Here is a 25,968-nt window from a genome sequence, read left to right on the forward strand (position 1 = left end):
GGCCTGAGCCTCCTTTCTTCCCTTCCTCCGCTATAGGTCGCCAGTCCCTGTTTCCCCCACTTCCTACCTGCTAAAGTACCCGGTTCCCAAGGTAATTCAGAGTCCACTGGAGAAGTTAAAGAAACTGCTGTGGCTTAGTCTGTACTCTGCTACCCTCATGTACCAATTAACACCGTACAGAGTGAGAATTTTTGGATCCAACAGTGTAGACCAGAAGTCCCCCTGGCAAGTAAAACAAAACGCGAGAATTAATCTCCTGACATCAGGGTATACTCTCCAATTACCTGAGATGCAGACGAAGAAATATTACAAATCAGTAGTAAGTAAGGCGGATTTCCGTTCCTTTATTTACTATCTTCCCCTCTTGTGTCCCATGAGATGACCCCATTCTAATCGCAATATTTTCTCTAATCCCTGTACGATTGAAATGTCTGGGAGATTCGGACAGAACGACCACTATCGCCTGTAGTGAAGTGCACATCAAGTACATACCGCCTCTTGAAGGCGAGATGCAAAAGGGCTACTCCCAGAGGACGGAGCCACCAAGGGTCAAGGTGGTTGCGGTCGTGCAGTTTGCATCCTCTGGTTCATCCCAGAGGGGACTCGAAGTCAGCAGAGCGAAGCTCCACTGGTAACAGGCCTCAGACACTGGCGTCTGACAGCTTTGGCTGAGCTTGGTGAGAAGCAACTGCACTTTAAGGTCACGGAAGTCCTCTATCCATCTTGTAGATATCGAGGGAAGTCTCCGTGCGCGGCTGCAAAAGCTGCCCACTTGCCTTGGGATCCGGCTCTTCGGGTAGCCCTTGCTGCCGCCTCTGAGTCAATGCCTTGTTCACCCCTGACATGTGCCTGGGGCGGCTGTCGCAGCCACCTAGGTCGGATCGGATGAGGAAAGCCATCGGACGCGGGGGGGCGCCATTGGAAACACGCCCAACAGGTAATTGATGGTTGCCAGGAAATTCGGGCCAACTTTTTGCCAGGGAGTCACCCCTGCCGAAAACCGAACACTGAAACGTTGCTGCAGAGGGTGAGCGGACACTGGGGAAGTTCAAACCTGGAAGAGCTGGCGAAGGCGGTTGGTGAGAGACTGCTTACCAAGCGCAGCGCTTGCAGGTGGATGGGAGGTGGCTACTGGGTAGGAGGAAGGAGGGAGGCGAGTCAGGGAGGAGAAGAGGGAGTGGCGGGAACAAGAGAAGAAGATATCCTGTCAGGGTCTTAGCGTTCCGCAACCAGCTGACTGAACTAGGTGCCAGGCGGGAAGGGTTCCCTAACAGTAAGGTAGGTCAGCTTCGCCGAAGCAGGTCGAATTAGACCCGCATTAGCTTAATCCGCAACATAGAGCACTAGCGGGGTAGCCGTTTGAGAGAAAGTGACTGAGCCTGCGTGAGCCATCCACTGTGACGATGGCGCGGGGATATTTCCACCATCCTAAAGGCGTGAAGTCCGCTGCATCCGGATAGGGCTCAGCGCGTGCACCTTGATGGGGCTTATTCACCGAGCAGCTGGTTGACAAGAAACAGGCGAAAGACGACTCTGCGGTAGCTGCGGTTGGAGAAGTTAAAGTACTGACCCACTTTGCGCTTTCTCAGCAGGACTCTTCCGCCCTCTAACATCTCTATTCCCATCTACCCTTTCCCCAACAACTCAAGGCGCTGCTCCGCTTCCTGTGCTTCTTGTGGCCTTGAGTCAGCTCTAGGAGAATACATAAAAATAGTGGTTCGTAGATTCTTTGTGGACTCCCCTGTCGGGTCCGGAATTTCACATTAGGACTGAAACAACTTTATACCGCTACAGGAAGGCCCGCTTGTGCCCCGGAGGTGCAATTTAGTCCCTTTCCTTTCGGTCCACGGTGGCCAGCTCACGACTCCTTTATCCGACTATGCTCGTATATTGCACGAAAAATTAGTTTTCGCACATTCCTGTGGCTTCTATATTACTTTTTTTTTTTTTTTTTTTTTTTTTTGAGGCAGACTCTTGCTCTGTTCCCCAGGCTGGAGTGCAGTGGCCTGATCTCGGCTCGCTGCAAGCTCCGCCTCCCAGGTTCACAGCTTTCTTCTGCCACAGCCTCCCAAGTAGCTGGGACTACAGGTGCCCACCACCACACACGGCTAATTTCTTTTTGTATTTTTAGTAGAGAAGAGGTTTCACCGTGTTTGCCAGGATGGTCTCGATCTCCTGACCTCGTGATCCGCCGGCCTCAGCCTCCCAAAGTGCTGGGATTACAGTCATGGGCCACTGCTCCCGGCCCTATGTTACTTTTTGTCTTTATTTCATTAGAAGTGGGGGGATCCTAAGCAGCCGCATGATCATCAGGAAGGAAAGTGTGAGGAAAAGGGCCTGCGGCTTCTAGGGCGGCTGGGTCTCCTAGAGTCATCCACCCTAGGGGATACTGGCTGGAAGCTGAGACACTCTGGTTAGGGTTCGCTAGCCAGCAGAAAGGGGACAGCGACGGGTTTCCGTCTGCTTTTTGGAATGAGGAGAACTAAAAACCTGCGGCTGCCGCTGCAGTCGTCTCTCTTGGCGATCCAGCTCGGATACTTCTTCCAAATTGCAGCTACCACCCGTGTATACGCTGTGCGTTGTCAGGAGTCAGGAAACAGAAGAGGTTAACCTGCAGTGGCTACCATGAACAGAATTTTTCTCGGTTTGCCCCGAAGTGTGAATCTCATAGAATAGAGACTCCCACTACCAAGAAATGAGATCGTAAGAGGTTCTAACTGGATTGGACTACCATCGATTTAGATGCCTTAAGTAAACATGAGAGTTCAATCCTCACCACCTTTTCCCTCTTTATTCTCCTCTCACACCCGCCGCATTGCTGGTTGTGTTTTACTCTGGACACTCCCTGGACTGGTCACAGAATACGCGTTTGCCGAGGAAGAATGGAGAACGCGGGCTTGCAACGTGGGGCATCAGGATTTGGCTTCGGAGGGTATATTTTGTTCCTCATGGCTTTCCGAAGCTCCTACGTTATAGATTGTGTACTATAGCAGGTTCTGATTACTACCCTTTCCTCCGCCAGTTTATATGCGGAGGCTGTAGAAAACTTAATTTACTGTTAACATTTTTTTTTTTTTATTATACTTTAAGTTCTAGGGTACATGTGCATAACGTGCAGGTTTGTTACATATGTATACTTATGCCATGTTGGTGTGCTGCACCCATCAACTCGTCAGCACCCATCAATTCATCATTTATATCATGTATAACTCCCCAATGCAATCCCTCCCTCCTCCCCCCTCCCCCCTCCCCATGATAGACCCCAGTGTGTGATGTTCCCCTTCCCGAGTCCAAGTGATCTCATTGTTCAGTTCCCACCTATGAGTGAGAACATGCGGTGTTTGGTTTTCTGTTCTTGTGATAGTTTGCTAAGAATGATGGTTTCCAGCTGCATCCATGTCCCTACAAAGGACGCAAACTCATCCTTTTTTATGGCTGCATAGTATTCCATGGTGTATATGTGCCACATTTTCTTAATCCAGTCTGTCACAGATGGACATTTGGGTTGATTCCAAGTCTTTGCTATTGTGAATAGTGCCGCAATAAACATACGTGTACATGTGTCTTTGTAGTAGACTAATTTATAATCCTTTGGGTATATACCCAGTAGTGGGATGGCTGGGTCATATGGTACATCTAGTTCTAGATCCTTGAGGAACTGCCATACTGTTTTCCATAATGGTTGAACTAGTTTACAATCCCACCAACAGTGTAAAAGTGTTCCTATTTCTCCACATCCTCTCCAACACCTGTTGTTTCCTGACTTCTTAATGATTGCCATTCTAACTGGTGTGAGATGGTATCTCATTGTGGTTTTGATTTGCATTTCTCTGATGGCCAGTGATGATGAGCATTTTTTCATGTGTCTGTTGGCTGTATGAATATCTTCTTTTGAGAAATGTCTGTTCATATCCTTTCCCCACTTTTTGATGGGGTTGTTTGTTTTTTTCTCGTATATTTGTTTGAGTTCTTTGTAGATTCTGGATATTAGCCCTTTGTCAGATGAGTAGGTTGCAAAAATTTTCTCCCATTCTGTAGGTTGCCTGTTCACTCTGATGGTAGTTTCTTTTGCTGTGCAAGAGCTCTTTAGTTTAATTAGATCCCATTTGTCAATTTTTGCTTTTGCTGCCGTTGCTTTTGGTGTTTTAGACATGAAGTCCTTGCCCATGCCTATGTCCTGAATGGTACTACCTAGATTTTCTTCTAGGGTTTTTATGGTATTAGGTCTAACATTTAAGTCTCTAATCCATCTTGAATTAATCTTCGTATAAGGGGTAAGGAAAGGATCCAGTTTCAGCTTTCTACTTATGGCTAGCCAATTTTCCCAGCACCATTTATTAAATAGGGAATCCTTTCCCCATTTCTTGTTTCTCTCAGGTTTGTCAAAGATCAGATGGCTGTAGATGTGCGGTATTATTTCTGAGGACTCTGTTCTGTTCCATTGGTCTATATCTCTGTTTTGGTACCAGTACCATGCTGTTTTGGTGACTGTAGCCTTGTAGTATAGTTTGAAGTCAGGTAGCGTGACGCCTCCAGCTTTGTCCTTTTGACTTAGGATTGTCTTGGCAATGCGGGCCCTTTTTTGGTTCCATATGAACTTTAAAGCAGTTTTTTCCAATTCTGTGAAGAAACTCATTGGTAGCTTGATGGGGATGGCATTGAATCTATAAATAACCTTGGGGAGTATGGCCATTTTCACGATATTGATTCTTCCTATCCATGAGCATGGTATGTTCTTCCATTTGTTTGTGTCCTCTTTGATTTCACTGAGCAGTGGTTTCTAGTTCTCCTTGAAGAGGTCCTTTACATCCCTTGTAAGCTGGATTCCTAGGTATTTTATTCTCTTTGAAGCAATTGTGAATGGAAGTTCATTCCTGATTTGGCTCTCTGCTTGTCTGTTGCTGGTGTATAAGAATGCTTGTGATTTTTGCACATTAATTTTGTATCCTGAGACTTTGCTGAAGTTGCTTATCAGCTTAAGGAGATTTTGGGCTGAGACGATGGGGTTTTCTAAATATACAATCATGTCATCTGCAAACAGGGACAATTTGACTTCTTCTTTTCCTAACTGGATACCCTTGATTTCTTTCTCTTGCCTGATTGCCCTAGCCAGAACTTCCAACACTATGTTGAATAGGAGTGGTGAGAGAGGGCATCCCTGTCTTGTGCCAGTTTTTAAAGGGAATTTTTCCAGTTTTTGCCCATTCAGTATGATATTAGCTGTGGGTTTGTCATAAATAGCTCTTATTATTTTGAGCTACGTTCCATCAATACCGAATTTATTGAGCGTTTTTAGCATGAAGGGCTGTTGAATTTTGTCAAAAGCCTTTTCTGCATCTATTGAGACAATCATGTGGTTCTTGTCTTTGGTTCTGTTTATATGCTGGATTACGTTTATTGATTTGCAAATGTTGAACCAGCCTTGCATCCCAGGGATGAAGCCCACTTGATCATGGTGGATAAGCTTTTTGATGTGCTGCTGAATCCGGTTTGCCAGTATTTTATTGAGGATTTTTGCATCAATGTTCATCAGGGATATTGGTCTAAAATTCTCTTTTTTTGTTGTGTCTCTGCCAGGCTTTGGTATCAGGATGATGTTGGCCTCATAAAATGAGTTAGGGAGGATTCCCTCTTTTTCTATTGATTGGAATAGTTTCAGAAGGAATGGTACCAGCTCCTCCTTGTACCTCTGGTAGAATTCAGCTGTGAATCCATCTGGTCCTGGACTTTTTTTGGTGGGTAGGCTATTAATCGTTGCCTCAATTTCAGAGCCTGCTATTGGTCAATTCAGGGATTCAACTTCTTCCTGGTTTAGCCTTGGGAGAGTGTAAGTGTCCAGGAAATTATCCATTTCTTCTAGATTTTCTAGTTGATTTGCGTAGAGGCGTTTATAGTATTCTCTGATGGTAGTTTATATTTCTGTGGGGTCAGTGGTGATATCCCCTTTATCATTTTTTATTTCATCTATTTGATTCCTCTCTCTTTTTTTCTTTATTAGCCTTGCTAGTGGTCTGTCAATTTTGTTGATCTTTTCAAAAAACCAACTCCTGGATTCATTGATTTTTTGGAGGGTTTTTTTGTGTCTCTATCTCCTTCAGTTCTGCTCTGATCTTAGTTATTTCTTGCCTCCTGCTAGCTTTTGAATGTGATTGCTCTTGCCTCTCTAGTTCTTTTAATTGTGATGTTAGAGTGTCAATTTTAGATCTTTCCTGTTTTCTCTTGTCGGCATTTAGTGCTATAAATTTCCCTCTACACACTGCTTTAAATGTGTCCCAGAGATTCTGGTATGTTGTATCTTTGTTCTCATTGGTTTCAAAGAACATCTTTATTTCCACTTTCATTTCGTTATGTACCCAGTAGTCATTCAGGAGCAGGTTGTTCAGTTTCCATGTAGTTGAGCGGTTTTGATTGAGTTTCTTAGTCCTGAGTTCTAGTTTGATTGCACTGTGGTCTGAGAGACAGTTTGTTATAATTTCTGTTCTTTTACATTTGCTGAGGAGTACTTTACTTCCAATTATGTGGTCAATTTTGGAATAAGTGCGATGTGGTGCTGAGAAGAATGTATATTCTGTTGATTTGGGGTGGAGAGTTCTATAGATGTCTATTAGGTCCGCTTGGTGCAGAGATGAGTTCAATTCCTGGATATCCTTGTTAACTTTCTGTCTCGTTGATCTGTCTAATGTTGACAGCGGAGTGTTGAAGTCTCCCATTATTATTGTATGGGAGTCTAAGTCTCTTTGTAAGTCTCTAAGGACTTGCTTTATGAATCTGGGTGCTCCTGTATTGGGTGCATATATATTTAGGAGAGTTAGCTCTTCCTGTTGAATTGATCCCTTTACCATTATGTAATGGCCTTCTTTGTCTCTTTTGATCTTTGATGGTTTAAAGTCTGTTTTATCAGAGACTAGGATTGCAACCCCTGCTTTTTTTTTGTTCTCCATTTGCTCGGTAGATCTTCCTCCATCCCTTTATTTTGAGCCTATGTATGTCTCTGCATGTGAGATGGGTCTCCTGAATACAGCAGACTGATGGGTCTTGACTCTTTATCCAGTTTGCCAGTCTGTGTCTTTTAATTGGAGCATTTAGTCCATTAACATTTAAGGTTAATATTGTTATGTGTGAACTTGATCCTGCCATTATGATATTAACTGGTTATTTTGCTCGTTAGTTGATGCAGTTTCTTCCTAGCCTCGATGGTCTTTACATTTTGGCATGTTTTTGCGATGGCTGGTACCGGTTTTTCCTTTCCATGTTTAGGGCTTCCTTCAGGGTCTCTTGTAAGGCAGGCCTGGTGGTGACAAAATCTCTAAGCATTTGCTTATCTGTAAAGGATTTTATTTCTCCTTCACTGATGAAACTTAGTTTGGCTGGATATGAAATTCTGGGTTTAAAATTCTTTTCTTTAAGAACGTTGAATATTGGCCCCCACTCTCTTCTGGCTTGTAGAGTTTCTACCGAGAGATCTGCTGTTAGTCTGATGGGCTTCCCTTTGTGGGTGACCCGACCTTTCTCTCTGGCTGCCCTTAAGATTTTTTCCTTCATTTCAACTTTGGTGAATCTGGCAATTATGTGTCTTGGAGTTGCTCTTCTGGAGGAGTATCTTTGTGGCGTTCTCTGTATTTCCTGAATTTGAATGTTGGCCTGCCCTACTAGGTTGGGGAAGTTCTCCTGGATGATATCCTGAAGAGTGTTTTCCAACTTGGTTCCATTTTCCCCCTCACTTTCAGCCACCCCAATCAGACGTAGATTTGGTCTTTTTACGTAATCCCATACTTCTTGCAGGCTTTGCTCATTTCTTTTTCTTCTTTTTACTTTTGGTTTCTCTTCTCCCTTCATTTCATTCATTTGATCTTCAATCGCTGATACTCTTTCTTCCAGTTGATCGAGTCGGTTATTGAAGCTTGTGCATTTGTCACGTATTTCTCGTGTCATGGTTTTCATCTCTGTCATTTCGTTTATGATCTTCTCTGCATTAATGAGTCTAGCTGTCAATTCTTCCACTCTTTTTTCAAGATTTTTAGTTTCTTTGCGCTGGGTACGTAATTCCTCCTGTAGCTCTGATAAGTTTGATGGATTGAAGCCTTCTTCTCTCCTCTCGTCCAAGTCATTCTCTGACCAGCTTTGATCCGTTGCTGGTGATGGGCTGCACTCCTTTGCAGGGGGAGATGCGCTCTTATTTTTTGAATTTCCAGCTTTTCTGCCCTGCTTCTTCCCCATCTTTGTGGTTTTATCTGTCTCTGGTCTTTGATGGTGGTGACGAACTGATGGGGTTTTGGTATAGGTGTCCTTCCTGTTTGATAGTTTTCCTTCTGACAGTCAGAAGGACTCTCTGTTGGTCTGTTGGAGATTGCTTGAGGTCCACTCCAGACCCTGTTTGCCTGGGTATCAGCAGCAGAGGTTGCCGAAGATAGAATATTGCTGAACAGCGAGTGTACCTGTCTGATTCTTCCTTTGGAAGTGTCCTCTCAGGGGTGTACTCCACCCTGTGAGGTGTGGGGTGTCAGACTGCCCCTAGTGGGGGATTTCTCCCAGCTAGGCTACTCAGGGGTCAGGGACACACCTGAGCAGACAGTCTGTCCGTTCTCAGATCTCAACTTCCACGTTGGGAGATCCGCGGCTCTCCCCAAAGCTGTCAGACAGAGTCGTTCGCGTCTGCACCGGCTCCTGCTACTTCCCCTGTTGGTCTTCAGCTGTGCGCTGTCCCCAGAGGTGGAGACTACAGAGACAGGCAGGCTTCCTTGAGCTGCTGTGAGCTCCACCCAGTTCGAGCTTCCCAGCGGCTTTGTTTACCTACTTAAGCCTCAGCAATGGCAGGCGCCCCTCCCCCAGCCTCGCTGCTGCCTTGCGGATAGATCGCGGCAGACTGCTGTGTTAGCAGTGAGGGAGGCTTCGTGGGCGTGGGACCCTCCCGGCCAGGTGTGGGATATATTCTCCTGGAATGCCTGTATGCTTACAGCGCAGTATTGGGGTGGGAGTTACCCGATTTTCCAGGTGTTGTGTGTCTCAGTTCCCCTGGCTAGGAAAACGGATCCCTTTCCCCCTTGCGCTTCCAGGTGAGGCGATGCCTCGCCCTGCTTCAGCTCTCGCTGGTCAGGCTGCAGCAGCTGACCAGCACCGATTGTCCGGCACTCCCTAGTGAGATGACCCCAGTACCTCAGTTGAAAATGCAGAAATCACCGGTCTTCTGTGTCGCTCGCGCTGGGAGTTGGAGACTGGAGCTGTTCCTATTCGGCCATCTTGCTCCGCACCCCCCAACATTTTTTTTTTAATTCTAGAAAGTTCTCTGCCGTTTGCTAGACTTTGTGAGCTCCACTGCGCGCTGCAGAGGGTGGCGCTTGGGGAATGGCTGAGGTGGTAGAAAGGAGAAAGATAATTATCTAAAAGTCTGTATGTATTTGAATACAGGGAGTAGTTTATTAAAAAAAAAAAGAAGAAGAAGAAAGAAAGAAACTTTAAAAAAACGCTCTTCAAATAGGTAATTCTGTAGACCACTGAAGTGAGCAGCCTTGTTGCTTCCAGACTACACAGCTCTAGAGTTCAGCGGACTTTTTTCCTGAGAGAACTTTGAGGGAGGAGTGGTGTTATTTGATTCTACCTTTTTGGCTTGGGAGTAGAAGTAAGAAATGGACATTAGAGACTGCAGTAAATCTTTACAAAATGTTGGATTTGGGTTGCCGACAGAATTTGTGTATAAAGGTCATTTAAATGACCGGTCACAAAATAGTTTAGATTTCTGCATGTAAATATCCTGCTTTACTCCTGACCTGTTCTCTTGCCAGGGCTCTGCAGGGTTGGTTCTCGTGAAATGTTGGGCACAGTTTTACCGGAAGCAAAAGTAGAGATAGCGATTTTTATACTGTTCTCGTTTATTTTAAGCCAGGTCTTCAGTGTGCTAGTTTACGTTGCCACAAGGCAGGTTTTGTCTAGCTGTTGGGAAGGAGATCCTCCCTGCTACGGGTGCTCTGCTAGCAGGTCGTTCCTTCCCAGCATTGTCTTTCCAAGTACTATCACCAGTAGGTGACACAGCCACTTAAGAAGTCTTTTCTGGTTCAGAGGGTAGTACGGCTTATTGGCAATTACCTGCAGCGCTTTTCAGTACCAGTAGCATCTTTTCTTCCCTTGCATGTGATGCTGCCTCCCGCCTAGCTGCGGATGGCGCATCTGGGAAGTGGAGAAGGCCAGTTCCCACTCGGCAGGGTAGCGCAACACGTAAGGCACAGCCGGGTCCTCCTTTCTGTTTATGGCCGCGTTAATTGTGCATTCGTCTCGCACCACATTGAGTTGCTATCTGGCTCCTGTTTCTCGCTTTGCTCTTCTGTCACCTGTTCTCTAAATACGACACTATTACTTTCCGCCCAGTCAGCGATTCAACTAGATTTATAAATTGAAAAACAAAACAAAATAAAAACAAGAAACAACAACAAAAACAACAAACAAAGCTAAACAGCTCTGCTCGGGAGCTCTGACTGCCTCAGAATCTTCACAAGCCGTGCTGGCCAGAGCTCCAGAAACCGGGAATGGTGAGGACAACTCAAGATTTTCTGTTCTTGCTCTTGAGTGGATGAATATGAGTCCTTTGGTCTCCCACCATACAGGCGCCTTCACCCTGCCCAGGTTCCGTCCGCTATGTACCACGCGGGCCGGAAGACCTGGGTAGGGTCTCTCTGATGTCTCCGGTGTTACTAGTCTTCCTGTGACAAATCCTTTTAAAGGCTTTCTTTTGGTAGAAGTAAGGTGGTGGGGGGCTGAGGGCGGGGCAGGAAGGGAGTAGGGGGAGGAGCAGGGAGGGAGTGTGGAGCTGGGGATTGGAGTTTGGAAGCCAGAGTGCTGGTGGGATGCAGAGGAAGGTGGAGAAATAGGAGAAAGCTTATGCAGGTCAGCAGATATTGCGCCAGCTAGTTTGCGGTTTCCGATAGAATAAATTGGAGGGAAGAATACAGAGGTTTTTTTTTTTTTTTTCTTTTCAAATATTTGAACATAGTTCAAATTGTACCAACGGCGGGGGAAGAGAACAAAGCCTAGAGGGCACAGGAATGTGGGTTTAGGATTTTCTGTTCTCTGTGCACTTCATAGTCTACACGTGCTTGGTAATTTGGCAAACCTAAAGGAGATGCCACATGGGCTTGTTTGAGCTTATCAGTCTTACTGGGGGAGCTGTGAACAAACATAAGGGGCTCACTTAAGGAATTAATTTTGGGAGATGTAGATGGAAACCTGTTTTCCGAGAGGCTTCATGCTAGTGCTAGAGTAGAGGAGGGTCTGCTCAGCCTTAACACGTGTACAGGCCCTAAGCAAGACAGATGCACACTGAGAACATGTGCCTAAAGTGCCATGCCAATGTCTGCAGTTAGGCATTGGAGAGAGCAAACGGGACATAAATAGACACCTTTTGAACTTGTGAGGAGTCAGAATCAGAAAAATGGAGGGGAAAAGCCTTCATTCAGCAGCAAGAGACTGAAGTGTGGATGATTTGGGGTGCCAATAATGGATTGGTCTAAAAACTTAATGACCACGCAGACATTATTAGTACAGTTCTTTGCGGAGCTGCTCATTCATGGATGGATTACAGATCAGACATTGGTGCCCTATAAATGTTACTAATTCGCAAAATTGTTTTCCTTTTTTTTCTATAAAAAAAAAAGAAACATGTTCTAGATTATCATGTTATTGGTAGTAGGCAGAACAAGACAATTTGAATAGTTAGGGAGCTGTATGTATCAAGAATGTTCAGTTTAATATGTATGTCAGGCTAACATGCACAAAGACAAATCAAGACACTTGGCACTCAGTTGTCCATAAAGAACTAGAAATGTAAACATTGAATACAAAGACAAAAAGTGTAACTATATTTGAGAAAAAATACAGGATTTTGCTTAATTTAATACTGGGCAGAAATTTTATAAGATATTGCTAGGGACAAAAGCCTATTTAAAGGTGTGAAGATGGTTACTCGGAAACACAAAAAGTTCCATGAACGTCTATCTATCCATGCTTAGGGACACAGGGTGAATGAGAAAATCTCTTCAATATGTGATGAAGACTTCCCTGATGAGAGAGAACAACACTGTGAAGGAAGCATGGGTTACACAACCACACTCATATTCATAATGTTTTTGTTCACAGGGAAATAGTGCATCTTTGTGGGATACAGAAACAGGAAACAGAGGGCAAAGCTACATACCTGAATGTGGATGGCCCTCAATTCTTAAAATTTATTCTGGTTATTGTTTCTTCCATTCTGAGGCAGAAAAGAGGGTATGTGTTCATCGTGAAGCAAGATTTCTAAGATATTTTGAGTTATTGACTTTGAGTGGATGGATGACGGTAGATTAAGGGAGGAATATTTTTCTACTTTCTGATCCTGGGTAGTGGATATTACATATTTTGTGGTTCTGTTATCTTAAGTGATGCAAGGTCTTGTGGCCTGGGAAAGACAAAGCCAAAAGAATGCTTTCATTTTTGTATATTTCCCTCCCCCATCCCACCCCTCTGGTGAACCATCAGGAAGGCCTGTGTAGGATAGATTAGTATGAGCCCCCACCAACCCAGACGTGCATGTAAATTCTGCCCTGCTTCAAGGATTTTTCACCACCCTAGCATAGCAGGATTTAAGCTGGCAAGACTGCTCTTGGGTGGAGCCCATATTAGCTGCTGGCTGGGCCTGAATGCCACCAGAATCCCAGGGTCACCAGGACTTCCCCCAGAAGCTCCAGGCAGCCCTGGGAATGCCATCCTGGAGGTTTTGAAAAACATGGGAGGGGCAAGAGGTTTTGTGGGTTTCTGCCTGAGGCATGGTGTCTCATACAACAGCCTGTTCTCCACCCCTCTTCCCTACCTCCTACCAGCCCCAGGGCTAAAGGGGCTCAAAAGTCCCTTTCTATTGTTGGTGTTTGAGATGGAGTCTCATTCTGTTGCCCAAGCTGGAGTGCAGTGACCCAATCTCGACTCACTGCATCCTCCACTACATGGATTTGAGTGATTCTCCTATCTCAGTCTCCGAAGTAGCTGGGATCGCAGGCACCCGACATGGTGCCCAGCTAATATTTGTAGCTTTAGTAGAGATGGGGATTTTGCCATGTTGGCCAGGCTGGTCTTGAACTCCTGACTTCAGGTGGTTTCCCCCAACTTCGGCCTCCCAAAGTGCTGGGATTACAGGCTTAAGTCCAAAAGGTCCTTTATTAGGCCTTAGAATTACACATGTAATTCTCATGTGTGCATGAGTGTGTTGAGGTCTCCACATGGGGCAGGTGAGTTCTTTTCTCTGCTGGAGAGGACCCTCTTGCATCAGGACTTCTTGTGCCTCCTGTTATGTCTCAGCCCTGCTAGAGACATAGTCAGAATGGTAGGAGGACAAATTTGGCTACCACTCATACTGGCTTTTTTTTCCAGTGTTTTTGGCCAGAATTCCCTATTTCCTCTGCAAATTCTGTTCTTTGCTGAGGCACAGGTATCTGAGCCAGAAGAAGACGTTCTGGTCAGAGTGACTGACCTCTTTTGTCAGTCCGTGTGGTGGCCAAATTGCCTTGGTCTACAGCTATCTGGACTGCCTTCGGCAGTTGTCCCTAGTATATTCCTGCCAAGGGATTGTCTGAATATTTGTCGAGTGAGAGTCATTGTGGGTTTTAGCAACTGAGCTGTTCTCCCTTGGTAGCGCCCTGTTACCTCAACCAGCATTGCCACTCTGCACTTAATTTGCTCACTCCTGGCGATTAGATTCCGTGGGAAGTCTGTTCGAAGATCTTTAATCCAGCAGAAAATATAACTTGTGATCTCAAAGACGATAGGCGAATGATTAATTGACATCGACACAGGGCAGATAGAACTTTTAGATTATACTTGTCATATTGACTTCATGGATACAGAGTTACGCTAAGGTTGAAAACCTGAAGTTAAACCATAAATTTCTTTTATATGCATCTAGAGGAACTGCTGGGTAAAGTGTTTCAGATCAGGGTTCCAGGTTAGGGTGCTAGGAGCAGGGCATGTGAGATAACCAAGAGATTTGGAGGTCTCCACATTTGTTTGTTTGTTTGTTTGTTTGTTTGTTTATTTTGAGACAGAGTCTGGTCAGACTGGAGTGCAGTGGTGCCATCTTGGCTCACTTCAACCTCCGCCTCCCTGGTGCAAGTGATTTTCCTGCCTCAGCCTCCCCAGTAGCTGGGACTACAGGCTCCCAATACCACACCCAGCTAATTTTCCTATTTTTAGTAGAGACGGGGTTTCACCCTGTTGGTCAGGATGATCTCGATTTCGTGACCTCGTGATCCACCTGCCTCGGCTTCCCAAAGTGTTGGAATGACAGGCGTGAGCCACGGTGTCCGCCCCGGGGTTACAACTTTCCAAGTGATGTTTGTCCTTGTGATTTCAGAATGTGGGGAGGAGTACCATTTTAGGTGGGGGAAGATTATGAAAAGGCAGTATTGCATAGAAGAAAGGAGGATCTTTTAATGCTAATAGTAACTGCCTAGGGGTAGATTTATAGGGCCAGTAGGAGTCGCTCCCTACCATGTCTGGCACCTTCCTCCAACACCAATTTCTGTTCTTCGGAGTTCTAGTTATCATGACCGGAATACAAAAGACTTTTATTGCAAAAGTTTTTTTTTTTTTTTTTTTTTTTTTTTTTTTTTCTTCCAAGACAGCCCCCTTCCGCCTTGCTCCCTCCCTGTCCCCCCTCCGGAAGCTATAGACACTTCCGATAGTGCGCGAACTTGCGGTGCACGTTGCACGCCTGCCTCAGACAGGACTGGACAGTTGGATTTGTAGGCAGTTTCTGACACCGAGCTCCCGGCCTCGGTTGGTAGGCGATCGCTTTGGGAATCCTCCAGCCCCACGAGGACCAAGTAAGCCTGGTTGGGTTAGGGGAAGTCAGCAACTTGAGTTCTGTCTCTCAGTGCCTGGGCGGGACGTCGCCTGTCCGGAAGTGTTGGGATGCTACCAGAGGGATTGAGGAGGGCCCTTTCCACCCCACCCAGAGCTCTGTAGGGGGTGAGGTCGCAACTTTGCCGGATTATCGAGGCTGGAAAGTCTTAAAAAGTCACTTGCGGAGGACTGCCCCGCAGACCAGGGATGGCGAACCATCGCGGCGTGCTTGGCCGGCAAAACAAGTTGCCATCACCCGGCTGTCCCTCCTGCCGCTAACTACTGGGTCACACCGCGGAGCCATTTCGCACGTCTGGAGTTTTGGGGTCGGGAGAAGCAAGCGGTCCAAGACTGGGAAATCCGTAGGGGTGGCCGATGATCTGGTGCCCCCCCTGCGCGTCCCCACGGAGCTGAGCTGGTGGTAACCCTGGGCATTGGAGCCGATGTTTGCCACCCCTAAGTTTCAGTGGTTTTTTATTTCTAGGGCGAACTTTTGCGGAGAGGAAAGGATACACTAATTTGCTTCGTTAATTGGCTTTTTGTGGCAGCGCGAGCATTGTAGGGCACAGTACTTGGCTTGCAAGCCACTCCTATTAGTTTCTTCATTCACCTGTTTCCCTTCCTCCTCTCTGCTAGTTTTGTTTCAGCTCTGTGACCAGTGTGAAAATACTTTTTGAAGACATTAGCCCGAGGCAAATAGATTTGTTCACTACGTGGCAAAACTAGAGCAAATGAGTTGGAGACCTGAGAGTAGCCAACCTACCTTTTTGTTTGTTTGTTTGTTTGTTTGTTTGTTTCCTTCCTATTCTGGGTTCCTGGAAGAAGGGAAAGTGGGGTCTTCTGGGGACTAATGACCTTACACTAAGGCAGCCAATTTCATAGTAGAGAGTGGGATATAGGAAAAAAGTATGAAAGTTTAAAACGTGCTAAAAGTTTACTGCAGGTAAGAGAAACTGGGTTCAAGGTTCCTGGTGAACTTAGTTTCTAGGACTGAAATGGTATCCTTTTACTGTTATTTAGGAAGGAATATTAAGGAAGTCTTCCAAACTTACTCAGGAATATGGCGTGAGAAAATAATGATTTCAAGTGGAAAAATTAGACCAGCAATTGCCTTCTCTGGGCACTTCCAGGTTTGAGCTTGAGTGGCTCATTTTAGTTTTGTCCTTAGGGATAAGTTATTTAGGGCCCTCAAGCCTCAGTAAGTTTTTCATTTGTTAAGATTGAACAGTCATTCATCTTAAGGACCAAAGAAAAACACTAGGGACATAATTGTCTGAAGGATAAATCATTGCCTTAGCTAGCCAGTCACATTTTGTGGATTGCACCTTCATTTCTTGCTGTTGCTATTCCCTCTGACAGTGATATGCCAGTGTCCTGGGACTGACCAGTTAATACTCCCCACTGAGGTTATTTCTGTGGGTTTCCCTCTTTCCCTTTATGTCAGTTTTTTTGTGTTTTAAAGGAGTCCATATGAAAGGACTGAATCTTTCTTTTTCCCACTAAATAGGATCATTTTATGGTTTAGACATTGGTTCCAAAACTCTTATCACTATGCCCTTTGGCACGTTTTTTTTGTTTTTGTTTTTTTTTTTTTTTTTTTTTTTTTTTTTTTTTTTTTGAGACAAGAGTCTTGCTCTGTCACCAAGGTTGGAGTGTTGTGGCATGATCTTGGCTCACTGTAACCTCCACCTCCCAGGTTCAAGCAATTCTCTTGCCCCAGCCGCCTGAGGAGCTTGGATTAAAGGTGCCCACCACCATGCCCAGCTAATTTTTGTAGTTTTAGTAGAGACAGGGTTTCACCACGTTGGCCAAACTGGTCTCAACTTCTGACCATAGGTGATCTGCCTGCTTCCGCCTCCAAAAGTGCTGGGTTACAGGCATGAGCCACCATGCCTGGCTGGTAAGTTTTTCATAATTATTTTGGGGAAGGGAACAGGAGCTGCTAAAGGAAGGAGACCTGATTGGAACAGGTGAGACAGAAGTGGCCTGCTGCAGAAGCAGAAGTGTGGGATACATTTGATAAGGATTAAATCTGGATGTTATAAGGGCTCAGTGTGCTGTTCAGTAAAGTCGCCCAGGGATTGCTGATTTATGTTTTGTGTTTTTAATAAAGTTTCTAGCATGCGTAGAAAATCAGATCTGCGTACCTGACAACTGAGGGCAGAGTGTCATGAAAAAAACTGGTTTATGTTTGGAATGGAAGCTGTAACCAGATGCTTTACATCTGCACAGCTTTTCTCCTTTGAGCCACTAGACAAGTGAGAGTGGCTTTTTTTCCTCCAAAAAAATACTGTCGTTTTCTTTTTTGCCAGTAGAAATACTCCTAAATGCTATTTATCCTTATCCACCTGAAGACATATCTCTAGCATGACGGTCTTCTGTAGACTACTCTTCCTACCCTTACTGGTTTTCTACCCACCCCCCCCCCCTTTTTTTTTTTTTTTTTGAGACGGAGTCTCACTCTGTCGCCCAGGCTGGAGTGCAGTGGCCTGATCTCAGCTCACTGCAAGCTCCGCCTCCTGGGTTTATGCCATTCTCCTGCCTCAGCCTCTCAAGTAGCTGGGACTACAGGCGCCCACCACCATGCCCGGCTAGTTTTTTGTATTTTTTTAGTTGAGACGGGGTTTCACCATGTTAGCCAGGATGGTCTCGATCTCCTGACCTCGTGATCCTCCCGCCTCGGCCTCCCAAAGCGCTGGGATTACAGGCTTGAGCCACCGGTTTTCTACCCTTTATTTTGCTCAGTGTCACAGTGAAACACAATCAGGCTGTGCTTACTAAATGCTATATAAAATGCTGTCAATAGAAAAACACATTACAAAGGTTGAAAGATGTAGATTCATGGGTTTTTGAGAGGAAATGCCTTGGCACTTGTCATGTGATAATATGACACTTGTCTAGGATTTGCATTGTTTGGACATTACATTTCTTTCTTTCTTTTTTTTTTTTTAAGATGTAGTAGGCCTAGAGCTATTCAAGTTTGCATTTGTACAGAACTGCTAAATGGGAGATTCAAAGCATTTAACAAGGCATTTAACAAGGTTTCTAGACAATAAACCAAGTTTTAATCAGACCAAAAGCTAGAACACACATTTTGACTTGCCCAGTTCCACCACTGCCTCTGTTGTTGAAGAAAACAAAAAGGCTTGAAAATAATTTCCTGTCCTTCCACTCCCCACCTTCACCCCTTCTCTGAGTACACTCAGTTAAAGCTATGTTTTGATATAAGCAAGGCCCAAGCTATATACTTTGAAAATAATTGTAGTTGGGTAAATACTGTTTATAAAACAAGGTGAGCATGGTGGCTTATGCCTATAATCCCAGCACTTTAGGAGGCCAAAATGGGTGGATCACTTGAGGTCAAGAGTTTGAGACCAGCCTGGCCAACCTGGTGAAACCCCATCTGTACTAAAAATGCAAAAATTGGTTGGGCATGGTGGCACACAACTGTAATCCCAGCTACTTGGGAGGCTGAGACAGGAGAATCTCTTGAACCTGGGAGGCAGAGGTTTCAGTGAGCTGAGATCACACCATTGCACTCCATCCTGGGTGACAACAGTGGAGCTCCATCTCATAAAGAAAGAAACAAAAAACAAAAACCAAACCTAAACAACAACAAAAACCAAATCAAAACAACAAACAAAACAAAACAAACAAACAAAAAACAAGGAGCTAAGATGGGAGGTAAACTGACCTGGTAAATTTAATTGTTCAGTACAATGTCAATTATATATAAAAAATATTCTTTAGAGAGAGACCAAGATTTGTGTCTAGGGCAGTTGTATTTCTAGTGAAAGTTTATGATACAAGGTAATGCCTTTGGTAAACCATATAATGTGCCTCATGTAAGTATTTAGTTGAAGTATATTTAAGGACTGACTAGTCTTGTAATTTGGTCTAATAATGATACTATGGAAATGAAGTTAACCAAATATCATAAAGGAGACATTGAGGTGGGCAATTTACAAAACAAATGCTGTGGGCTATAGGACAGATTAGGCCTTTGTGACATGCACAGATACCTGTAGGACTTACTTCCAAAACATCAGCATGTCCAGGATAGATCAGCTCCTGCTTTTGCTGAGTGTAGCAATCAGTCCTAGAGATTTGAACAACCTTTATTTCTAGCTGAGGAAATGGGCTGTAGGAATCATGCTTTCTTTTTACCACAAGGAGAAAATTCTGGGAGAGGGCTGATAAACCACACAGAAATCTATAAGAAATGGCAGAGTTCTTTTGCTTATGATGTCTCTGGTGAAGCTGACCAGTATGGGACTTGTTTTGAACTGCCATTAAGGTTTGATCTGTAGCTGTATCACTAGTCTTGGTTTGACTTTGATAAGGGGAATATGAAGGCTGTTTACATCAATCATGAATTTGTAAATAGTGTAAAAGCTATTGGCAAGGATTACCACAGTGTCTCTAGTCTTCTTTCCTCAGCACTTATAAAGCCCACAGTATGAAAACCCACAGAGGAAGTGCAGAGGTGGCTGCTAGTTTCTGGCCAGAATGTCTTCTGCTGAGAAAGCTAAGCTGAACTTCCTTACTTAACACACATCTTTCTGACTTCCTAGAATTGGGATGAGGTGCAAGATGGTTTGTATTTTGTGGTTTAGTGAACTTGTTAGGCGGAGGTGATGGCAGAAGGCTTACAGGGTCATGAGTGTTTCTGCGTGGAGGAGTTTGGCCAGGTTCTGTACACCTGGCTTCTCAGCTGCTTGAAACAGAATTTTTAAGATTTGAGAAAATAACTTTTAAGTTGTAAGTAATAAGCCTGCTATAAGAATTATTAAGCTAAATAATTATTTAATAATACCTTAGCTATGTAATAATAATCCTGGAAATTGCAGAATACTCTGAAAGTCCCTGTTTCCTTCTGAAACGGCCTTGTTATTTCAGACAAGTTAGAAATAAGAGTGTGCTCTATTCCTTACACTTGGCACTGTTTACCAGATTGGAAATGCAACATTGTACGGTCCCGGGACTCAAAGAGGGTATATTTAGGAAGAAAGAATGCCAACTGGCTTTTGACAATCTATATCCCTTATAAGCCTTCCCCTTTCAGAAGTATTTTTGCCTTCAATTGTACGATGCAAAAGTGTAGTCTTCAGGTCAGCCTACTGTATCATCCACTCTGTGACTTATTAAACTAGATGTTCATAGTCATAGGCCATTTCCAAGTTCCTGGCACCTCTCCAGGTACTTCAGAGAGGCATCATGTTGGGAAACAGATCAATTTGCAGTGCTGACTATTCAATGAATCCTTCAACTACCCAAGTCACCAAAGCAGGCAAAGTGAAGATGATCAGAAATGTAGGTCTGCCTTTTGGCTGGGTTGGAGCAAACTTAGTGTAAAATTTACCCTTTAGGAACTCTGAAGTTGATAGCTTTTAACCATAGAACCTGGGGTTCAGAGAGTCATTTAGGGCTGACTTAATCTGTATCCTGCTCTTCTACATTACTTTGAATCTTTGGTGAATACCTGCAGGATGCTTGCATTTCTTTGTTACCACTTCCATTCCCCCTCCCTCCAGTCTCCCTAAGTTTTAACGTGGGCTTCTACATATACTTAGGATTCCTAATGGGGAGCACAGAAATGCTTCTGGAGTGATACCTAAACTTCTTGCCAGTTCTATATATTGGTCTCTTCTTATGACTTATGCCATCTTCTGGAGGACTGTTGCTTCCATTTTACCTGCTTGAGTTTCTTCTGGAGGAAAGGCTTACAGATAAACAAGCCTGTAGTGTGAAAACATTAGAGGCCTTTTCCTGTTTACAGTTGGGCTTGTACTTTCAGGATTTAATCTGCTTTTGAGGAGGGACTTCGGTTGGCATTTTTCTGAAGTAAATGCAAATTATAGAAAAAATATTTTTAATTGTATGCAATGTATTAGTCATTTTCTACTGTGCTCCAAGGTAGGCCTCATTTGTACCAGCATGCTTACATCTGCTTGATGCTCTTTGGAGGTAATTCAATGTGTTATAGTGTGTGTAGTCCCATGGAGCAAGGAGGAGTGGCTGAACTCTGATCAACCAGAAAAGTAACCGTGGGCGGTTGATACACTGAAGTTTTTCTAAGGCTTTCTTTTGCGTTTTTAGACTTCTAAGATTAAGCAGCACCCATGGGGTTCCCTTTGTTCCTTGTAAAGAAAATGGATTCCCATTTTGTGCTCTGGCCCTCATCCTGCTTTCCATGGACTCCCAGACTTTGGATTAAGAGCAAAGAATCTCAGAACTCCTGAGTAAAGTTTCTTTATATTCCCTGTGTATACTCATAAATGCTGCCATTAGCTTTATGGTAGAGTTTGTTCTATTTTGTTGGATAGAGGGGATTACTAAGTACATTATTATTATTATTATTATTATTATTATTATTAGAGACAAGGTTTTGTTTTATCACCCATGCTTGAGTCCCTTAGTATGCTCCTAGCTGACTACAGCTTCTAACACTTGGACAAATGATCCTCCCACCTCAGCCCCTAGAAGAGCTGGGACTATAGGTGCATACCACCCACTTGGCTAAATGTTTTATTTTAAGTTTTTGTAGATGTAAGTCTTGCTTTGTTGTGCAGGCTGGTCTCAAACTCCTGGGCTAGAGTGATTCTCCTGTCTTGGCCTCCTACAGTGCTGGGATTACAGGCATGACTTAAAATACCTAGCTCAAGTGCGTTTTTTTCCTATGATACTCTAATGGAGGCAAGTGCTTTGACAGGCACTCAGGGTTTAAATAAATAGTTATTGTAGATCTGCCTATTTTGGATCCGTCCCTCCCTAAACAAACCCCTCTCACCCATCACTGTGAGTGGCAACAAGCTCTGTTGGGACCAGATCAAGAAAGTGCTTGTGGGAAAAGAAGTAATGCTAATTCACCATGTTTGATACAGATTTCTTCTTTTGGGACCTCTCCTATTGAGGGACCCCAACATTCAAGTGCTTCTGCTGTCACATAGGCAAATAATTCCCTAATGGTTCAGCATGTGGCATAATGTGTAAAAAATGAGAGGAACTAAAAAGCAGATGTAGTAGCTTGAGAGATTAATGGAGAAAGGAGTCCCTCAGCAACAGTTGATCTGGGAGAGGCACCTGTCCTAAGATACTTTTGCAAGAGGGGTTCTGTGGCGAAGCCTGGATTTTTCCTATACTCTCCTTGCTGATTTACTGGCTAGTTCCTTTTCCCCAGTACTTCCCAGGGCCTGCCCTGCCCTGCTCTGCTTTATCCCCAATGGTTGCCTATACCTCACTTGTATCTTTGTAGGGGAGGAAGGGCCAACAATGGGAAGCAAAGCTTCATTCAGCTTGGAAGGTTTCCTGAATGACTGTAAAAGTGGAGATGGGGGTGGGTTAAGGTAGAGGGATGGTATCTTCGTGTCCATTTCCTAGTAAGCTCAGCAGTATTATCAATGAGGCTTTTGCTGTACTAGAGCCTCCCTGTGGCATGTGAAGCTGCACCATTGACCATGTAGTTTCTTTTCATCAAGATTCCGGTGGGGACAGAAAGTACAGGCATGGAAAAAATTAGTTGGATTGCCAAGGCCAATTGGTGTGTAGTAAGTGTTACAGAACTTTGGTCTACGAAGAGGAAAGGATATTTCTCCTTCTCTCTATATTGCTGCTGACGGGAGTCAAGTACTTGGTCACTGAACTTTCTACTCTGAATTTCCAGTTCTCTCCTCTGCTTTCCTTCGCTAAGACTCATTTTGTTGTAACCGCAGAACTTGGGAGCATGGGTGTGTGTAGATAGGCAGGAGGGCGATAGCAGCAGATAGCAACAGTGGGTAGTATTTCCCTCTGCAATGCTTCTTACATGATCCTGCTGGCAACCTTGAGGGCATTATTGGAGGCTTCTACCTGATACAGATTAATTTTATGCCAAATGATTTACATGAAAATGATTTTTGTTCTTAGCCTCTCCTTTTCTAGGGACAGGCCCTTTTGTGCTTGCATAAAGAAATGAGAGGCATTGATTTGTGTTATATTGGGTGGTTTCTAAGATGCCTTCCATTTTGTCTGTGCTACCTGAGAAGTGTAATGTGTGGACTTTAATAAATCTCAATATTCAGTCTATATAGAGAAGACAGAGACAGTGGAAGACACCCTGGTGCTAATCGTGTCCTCAGTCCAACTTCCTATTTCTTTGTTCCTTTGAGGAAATTTCAGGCTCTTTTCCATTGGGGCTGCAACATTCTTACCAATAGTTGAGTATTTTCTTTTTTCTTTTTCTTTTTTGGATTTTTTTTCTTTGATGTGCTTTAGATTTATTATGGTTATATATACAATATAATATAAAATTTATTATTTTAAGTATAGGTTCTGTGGCATTAGGTACATCTAAATTGTTGTTCTATCATCACTACTCTGCATCCTCAGAATTTCTTTATTTTCCCTAACTGAAACTTTAAATCCATTAAAAGCTCTTTCCCCACTCAGCTATATCAACCATATCAACCACAATTCCAATTTGTGTCTACAAATTCCACTATTCTGGGTAATCCATGTAAGTTAAATACAGTATATGTTGTTTTGCAAATGGTTTCGTTCACTTGCATAGTATCTTAAAGGTTCATTCATGCCATATATATGTGTGTGTATATACATATACATATATATATATACACACACATTTTATTTATTCATTTATCCATCACCGGACATTTTTTCACTATTTAGATATTGCAGATAATGCTGCTATGAACACCGGTATACAAAGCACTATTCAGGTTCTTGCTTTCAATTCTTCTGTGTTATACCAAAAAGTGGAATTGCTGGACCAGAATGGTAATTATATGTTGAATTTTTGGAAGAAGCACAGTATGGTTTTGCAAACTGATTGTATGATTTTACCTTCCTACCAGCAATTAAAAAGGGTCCCAGTTTTTCCACATCCTCCCCATACTTGTTACACTGTTTCATTTTATTGTTTTGTTTTTGGTAGTAACCATCCTAATGGGGTAAACCTTAATAGCCATCTTAATGATATCTCATTGTGGTTTTGGTTTACATTTTTCCAAAGATTCACGATGTTAAGCACCTTTTTATGTGCTTATTGGTCATTTTTATACCTTTGTTGGATGCCTGTTTATGTCCTTTACCCATTTTTTTAGTTGGGTTGTTTTGGTGGTCGTATTGGGCTGTTATACTTTATATGTTGAGAATTTTAATCCTTCATCAGATATATGATTTGCTAAAATTTTCTCCCATTTCATCAATTGCTTTTTAATTTTCCTGCTAGTGTCCTTTTAACAATTTTTTGGGGGTTTTAAGCTGTGGTGAAAACCCCATTTATTTACTATCTTAACGACTTTAAGTGTACAGTTCAGTAGAATTACCTACATTCATGTTGTGCAACCAATCTCCAAAATTTATTGTCCAAATCAGAGACACTGTGCTTACTGAAGACCACCACCCATTTCTTCCTGCAGTGCCTGACAGCCACTTCCTTTTTGTGTCTGAGTGTTCCTGCTTTAGATGTCTTATATATGTGGAATCATGTAGTATTCATGACTAGTTTGTTTCCCTCAGCAAAATGTCCTCCAAATTCGTTGACGTTGTAGCATATGATATCATGTCCTTCTTTTGGTACAGAACTTACACTTAAAAATGGTAAATTTTATATTATATATATTTTGCCACAGTAAAACCAAGGCACATCAAGGCAATGTAGATTTTCATAATAATATTTATGTTTGTAATTTTCATAATAATATTTCATTGTGCATATAGTCCACATTTTCTTTACTCATCATCCATTGGTGGACCCTTCGTTTGATTCTATGTCTTGGTTATTATGAATAATGCTGTAGTGAACATGAGAGAAGAGATGTCTGTTCAACATACTGATTTCAATTTCTTTGGAGACTTACTGTGAAGCAGATTTTCTGGATCATATGGTAGTTCTATATTTAAGTTTTTGAGGAAACTTTATACTATTTTCTATTCTAGATATACTAATTTGTATTCTCACTGACAGTGTAAAAGGGTTTCCTTTTCTCTGCACCTTTGTCAATATATTTTTTATCTTTTTGGTAATAGCCACTGCAACAGGTGTGAGATGATATCTCATTGTGGTACTGCATTGCATTTCCTGATGATTAGTGAGGTTGGACATTGTTCCTATACCTATTGGTCATTTGTATGTCTTCTTTTGAGAAATGTATTTTCAGTTATTTGCCATTTTAAAAGTCCTGTTTTCAATTTTTTCCTATTGACTGGAAATCCTTATATATTTGGGTATTAATGCAAATTAAAAGCCTTTTGGTTTGCAAAAGGGTCCATTGCCAAAGGACTGGGGACCCCACCATAGAGGTAAAAAGGAATGTAAGAGAAAACTGTGAAATTTGTACACCAAAAAAACTAAATAATCTAGAAGAAACAGTCTCCCAGTCTATAAGATCCCTTTAGTCTGCCGATTGTTTACTGTGCAGAAGCGTTTTAGTTTGATGCAATTCCATTTTTCTGTTTTTGATTTTGTGGTCATACCCAAGAAATAACTGCCAAATTAAGTGTCATGAACCTTTCTGTTTATGATTTTTTTCTGTCTTTCAAAATTTTAGTACTTACATGAGGTCTTTAACCAATGTTGATTTAATTTTTGTGTATGGTATAAGGGTCAAGTTTATTCTTTTGCATGTGAGTATCTAGGTTTATTAAACACCATTTGCTGAATGGGCTCTTCTTTCCCCCCGGGTGGTCTTGTCACTTTTATTCTTTTGACCATATGGTTTAGGGTTTATTTCTGGGTTCTCTCTTTGTTTTAGCACCACACTCTTTTGGTTTCTGTAACTTTGTCATATGCTTTGGTGTCATGGAGTTTGAGATCACCAATTTGGTTTTCTTTTTCAAGATCGATTTCATGACTTGGTGTTTCCCAAGATTCCATATTTATTTTGGGATATGTTTTTGTGCTTCTGCAAAACAATCCGTTAACATTCTGAGAGATCATGTTGTATTTCATGTCAATATAGTATTGACATGTTAACAATGTTAGGTCTTCCAGCCTATGAACATAGGATGTCTTTCTCTTTATTTGTATATTTAATTTTTTTCAGCAATGATTTGTTGTTTCAATAAAGTTACTGTTTGTAAAATTTTCTTATGCATGGAATTTTTGTC

General features: G+C 43.0%; 1 protein-coding gene across 1 annotated transcript in view; it reads left to right on the forward strand.

Moving 5' to 3' along the window:
* The first annotated feature begins 14,723 nt into the window (after positions 1–14,723).
* The window catches only part of LOC104674201 (BCL-6 corepressor-like), a 55,936-nt gene continuing 44,691 nt past the window's right edge, over positions 14,724–25,968 (forward strand). Inside the window, exon 1 of the mRNA XM_010378462.1 lies at positions 14,724–14,840. The gene's annotated coding sequence lies outside the window, so the exon portion shown is untranslated. The remainder of the gene's footprint in view (positions 14,841–25,968) is intronic.

This window comes from Rhinopithecus roxellana, chromosome 22 (assembly GCF_007565055.1).
Source record: "Rhinopithecus roxellana isolate Shanxi Qingling chromosome 22, ASM756505v1, whole genome shotgun sequence".
Classification (NCBI taxonomy): Eukaryota; Metazoa; Chordata; class Mammalia; order Primates; family Cercopithecidae; genus Rhinopithecus; species Rhinopithecus roxellana.